Source organism: Cryptomeria japonica, chromosome 5, assembly GCF_030272615.1.
Source record: "Cryptomeria japonica chromosome 5, Sugi_1.0, whole genome shotgun sequence".
In the NCBI taxonomy this organism is placed as follows: Eukaryota; Viridiplantae; Streptophyta; class Pinopsida; order Cupressales; family Cupressaceae; genus Cryptomeria; species Cryptomeria japonica.
In genome coordinates, this window is record NC_081409.1 from 340,498,033 (window position 1) to 340,504,032 (window position 6,000).

Below are 6,000 nucleotides of genomic sequence, written 5' to 3' on the forward strand. Positions count from 1 at the left end.
GGATGAAATCTAGATGAAAGCAGTCATCCCTAGGACAGTTTGGGTAACCGAGATGGGCTATGAAACAGATGATCACATAATTGAAACATATGCTAAAGCACTTCTAGAAGCCCCCAAAGAACCTAAGGAAGAAATATTTGGTAGTGCAGAAACTATTGAAAGCCAAATACAATCAAAGAAAAGAGTGAAAAAGGTTGAGGCAGTTGTAAGGAAAGGTTCCAGACAAGCAAAGGCCATCAAAGAAGATGTGTTGAAGAAAACTGGTATAACAGAGGATGAGTTAGCAGCTTCACAACCTGAAACTCACCTATCACTGGTAGGTACTTCTTCAGGGAGTGACATGCTTGCAACTTTCAAAAGAGTTGTAAGGAAAAGAGATCCCTCACCGGCAACCACACCCTCACCCAGGAGGACAAGACAAAAACAACAAGTAGTGAGATCTCTGGTAAGAAAGGATACACCAAAGAAGAAGAAACTGACACCCAAAAAGAAGAAGAGGACAAACAAAGACTTGGCCCCTCTTGATATACTGCTGAATGAAATTACAGAGGAAGGTAAATTGAAAAATATAGAGAAAATATATGACACTTTAACAGCTGATGAAAAAGAACAAGTTGAAAATAGTGTTAAATTTGCATATAGATATGTATAAGAAGTTTTTGATGGAAGTAGTAAATGAAATTCTAGATGAACTATTTAAGAGATTGGAAGCAAGAAGACAAGCAGTAATAGATCTGGACAAGAAAATAAAGATTGAAAAGCTACTTGCTATTTATCTGGTAAACTCACCCAAAGAAATTGATGACCTAATTGCTCAAGCCAACCGATCAGTATTTTCTACTGCACACCGACACATTGCTTTAATGGTTGGAAGAATTAATGAGGTGACTGAGGAAACAGAAAATGGATGGGATATATTCTTAGTTGAAAAAGAAAAACAAGAAGAATACAGGAACCCCAAACCCATAAAAGTTTATCAGAAAGATAGAGACAAGTGTAAAGGTAAAGTTGGTATACCACCTAGTATCAAGGTTAGAGACAACTTACCCCCACCTCCTTTGATTACTCCACCGGTAAAAACAATAGCTACAGAAGATCAACCGGCAGCTGAGAATATGGATGTAGAGGATGGTAATACTAATCCTGAAGTCTTATATACTGTGGATGTTGATACTCAAAAGATCAACATAGTGGTAGACAAAGATACAACTGATAAGACCGACATGGCTAGTAAGCCTCTGATAGCTAAGCAAACTAAAAACACACAGGAGAAACCGATAGAAGACCAAGAGCAAAAGGTAGATACTCAAATTGAGTCAATGCAACAAACAAAGAAAAAGGCTCCGGAACAGGAACAAAAACAACCGGAACAAGAACAACAACAACCGGAATAGGAACAACAACAACAGGAATAGGAACATAAGGAAATAGTGCCACCGGAAACTGGAGAAATAGAAAAACCATTGCTTAAAGAAATGCAGGCAAAAACAGACCTACCAGTGGTCAATACAAGCTTGGTTATTTCTCTCGGTACTTAGATTGTTGGTTCATCATCAGGCTTCAAATCAACTAATGTGACTGAGGTACTATTAGATTCAATAAAAAAGATAACAGACTGCAACTCACAAGCTTACAAGGAAATGGATGATACCATACCAATTTTGAGGGTAATTGCTCCCAACTGTAATATAGACAATAAAGATTCTTTACGACAACTTGATACACTGTGTAAATATATCACTGAAAAACATTGAGAAAATAAAGGAAGAGTCATTGAAGGATAAAGTAGAAATTGAAAAACAGAAATTCTAAGATGAGCAAATAAAGAAGTGTAATAGAGATTTTGACACACTTCTACCAGAATTATGTAATTTATTGAAAGAGTATAAAACTCTGTACAAAGACACCTGTAAGACAAACTTTTTGACTATAGATATAGACAAGAAGATGAGCAAGGTACATGATGAGATCAATAAACTTGCAAATAATTTTGTTAACTCACTAGATACACTATCAGTTTTTGAGGAGAAGATAACAAATTTTGAAGAAGAATTACTTAAATTGGAAATAGAAAAAGAGAGAATTGTAAATAAGGCAAAGCATCTGAGATTATTGGACTATCTAGCATCACTGCAGAAGGAAGTATCTGAGGCACTAAAACAAGGTCAGAAAACACCGACAGAGTATTTATAGCATCTCACTGGTATAGTGAAGAGAACAGATACAACAATAAAGGATAGCAAGAAGTTTATGGACAGTATAAGCTTGATTTTGGGAGATATTTTTCAAATTGTAACCACCCAGTTACAAGGTTGAAACTACAAACTCTACTAACATCTTGACAACCTTTGTCATTGATGCCAAAGGGGGAGTAGTGGGATGAGAAATTCAATATCACAGGAATCATATGCTCAGGGGGAGCACACACATTTTTGGTAACATTTTTGGACTTTACATTTTTGGATACATTTTTTGAAATTTCTCATGAGTGTTGCCATCAATGCCAAAGGGGGAGATTGTTGGCATATGCACACTCTAATGAGACATTGTATGTGATTGAAGGTTTTGTCATTGATGGAAACCTTGCAATCCTATGATACTGACAAAGGCATTATACCGGCATCGGCAGATCACACTCTACACCAGCACTCAGGACACCAGCATCGACACAAAGAAAAGAAGTATACCGACACAGAGGCCGACAGGATTTTGTTATATTATATTTTGTTTATTATTGTAAAACTTTGTAAGCCAACTTGGCAAATTGTAAAATGACTCTTATATATAAAAGAGATCATTGTAGACATTTAAAAAAATGAGAGAGGAACAATTAAGGAAAATATTAGGTAGACCTATTATGCGAAATATAGGATAAGGGTTTATGTAAGAAGCAGACCAGCAACCGGTACTGGATCAGGCATTATAGATGCTATTGTAAAGCAATACAAGATATTGGATTTGTATAATCCTCATTGTAAGTCAGTGAGACTTCCGTTTGAGCAGTGAGCTCTAGGTAGTTGGCCTTCCTGCATGTCTAGGCCCCTATTGTAAGTAATATTCTCTTATTGGCCAGTGAGTGAATATTGTGGGTCGCAAATCCCACCGAGGTTTTTCCCACACTGGGTTTCCTCGTTAAATCCTTGTGTTATGGTGTTCTTTTCATGTGGATGTTCTTGATTCTGTTTATTGCATTATTTCTTGCATACCAGCACACTGTTATAATATGTTCTACATGTTTTAATTCAAGAAATTATATACATCAGTCAGATACTGATTCACCCCCCCTCTCAGTATCTATGGGATTCCTAACAATTCCTATCTTCAATGGGACTTGATAGGGGAGTAAATATGGAGTTCCTCTAAAACCATAAACTCTGAACACAGTAGAGATAGGGTACAAATATATATCACCCCAGTTGTGCACAACTTTGATGTCTTCAGCAAATTCTTTAGGCCTAAGGAATTCAAGGAGAGTTTTAGGAATCCTAGGGTTCCGTGGGCACAAAAGGATTCTAAGGCTAGATGCAAAACATCTATCAAACTTTAAGTAACTTGGATCTTCTCTATCCCAAGATAGAATTGTGCTCCATAATTGAACATGCATCTCTTCTCCATCCTTTTCCTTGAGCATGTTCATTTCATTAGCAAAATATTCAGCACCTTTGAATAGAAACATGTGCATGAGGAGAGAATACCATCCAAAAGGTCTGTCCACCTTAGAATTCTTTATCCCTATCAACCCCTCATGAATGGCATCAGTGAGATAAGGTGCAAAATCAAAAGTCATTGCCAAAGATGGGTTCAAATTCTGTGCTATCATGAGCATATAGTGGGTTGGCATAGTAATTTCCACATATTCACCAAGAATCTGACATAAGGACCAATACATTCTTTGAGCCCTCAAAGTAAATAGGTTTAATGAGAAGGGTTCCATGGTGCTTGGGCCTAATACTATCAGTCCTCCTATTTTGGCAAAGAATTCTTTCAAGGGGCCATTTCTGAGGTGATCTCTCTGTGCCTCATAGACCTTCACCAACATTTCAAAATTGATGGGCTCCAGGTAATTGATACCTCACTGAGTCCGAAAACTCTCCTGAACTCATCATTATGTATTTCAATTAGAGACCCACCATTTATATTCTTCACAGTCCCGGTGTCAGGATCATAACTATTTACAATTTGGGTTAGCAGGTCCACATCCATGAAAACCCAGGGACTATAAGCTTCCCAACATCTAATTCCTTTATGATATTCATTGGAGCAGGGGAATTTCTTTGGCTAAACCCCACTTTGAAAAGTCCCAAGCCTGTCATTCCTATCTAGGGATCCCTCAACCAATTCCCTTTATCATATAAACCATCACCAATTCTCAGGCGGGAAGATTTAGACACTAATTCTTTTATTTTAGCTAAAGTATTAGTGGACCTAGTCAATTGCTCTAGAAAATTGTCACATATGGCTCTCTCCTGATAATCAACCTTCCCCCTGAATTCTCTTCATGGTGCCATCTCCGAATTATACTTATTTTAATGGAATTTCAAACAGATTATTTGAGAATTCAAACACCCAGTGATACCAATCAAACTGTAATTGTCAACAATTGCAGAAACTTGTTGCCTGAGAAAATTTGCTCTGTGCACTAGTTCCTCTACAAGATTCCTTGAATGCAAGCCAGAACTTCAACTCAGGTAATGATTATTACTCCAACTAAGCATTATTAGAATCAATTAAGCCACATGCTTCGACAATGAATTGATAAATCAAATTCAAATAAATGGCTCCAACGGACAACAAAATTTCTCTAAGTGTTCTGCCTTTTCACTGTTTCGTGAAGGGTAACCATCGGGAACCTTCGCATTGAGAAATAGTGCACATCATTAGATCATGCAGAACTTGCATGTTCTTTACCTTACCTAATTCATCATCTCTTAGAATGGGCCCCAACATTTTTTGGCTGTTTTGCAAAGGGTAACCATCGTGCTATTTCGAAATAGATAAAGGGTAACCATTGCAAAATAGCGCGCAACGTCCGATCGTCAACTAACTGCTCGACCTTTATTCTCTACCATAACTGTTTGTCTTTACAACCAAGTGTAACCACCACCGCTAGTGTTTTTTCATTGTTTCGCAAAGGGTAACCATCTTGTACCTTTGCATTGCGAAACAATGCACGACATCCAATCAAGAACTAGATGCTCGACCTTTATCTACTTTAGCCTTCAAAGTGGGCCCTTTGTGCAAATCCACTCATCTGCAAACTTTCAGAAAATATCTCCACGTGTCCATCACTTATTCGCTCAAGAAATCTGTCAGGCTCCACATTCTAACCGCCACATGTCTCACCAAACCATGGATTTCATCAACACTGCCACTTTATCGAATGGACCAACTGAAAATCGATTCGGAGCCACGCGTCCTGTTGATAGATCACCCTCTACTTCATCTGCATATCCAGTTGTCTTGCCACCTAATCTACCATGTAACAACGAGCTCCTTTTTGTTGTTTCACGAAGGGTAACCATCATGCACCTTCGCATTGTGAGAAAACACCTGTCGTTAGATCATCTCGAAGATGCTCAATCTTTACCTTGGGAACCACTTACTTGCTCGGGCTCCCCACCTTTTCACTTCTTTGTGAAACCATTGGATCAACTGGAACTTGCACAAGCATTAAAAAAACCTTGCAGACAAATAAAAGCGAAATAAAACTTAGGAAAAGGGGGATAAGACAAATAAAATGTTATAATCCACCTAAGCAAAGACCTTAAAAAGGGACCCCCTTTCTAATGATGGACTGACCCTTCCACTTAAGTGGAAAAAGGTAATGAGGAAACACAAACGCAAGGCTTACAAGATGAAAATTTGAAATTACAAAACCCTAAACCTTTAGAAAAATGACCCTCAGAGGCAAATGAAACACTAAAACCTTGAAGATTTTAGCGGATTGAAAGGAGAAAATCCCAACACTCAAAATACTAACAATAGGTAGGACTGAGGTGA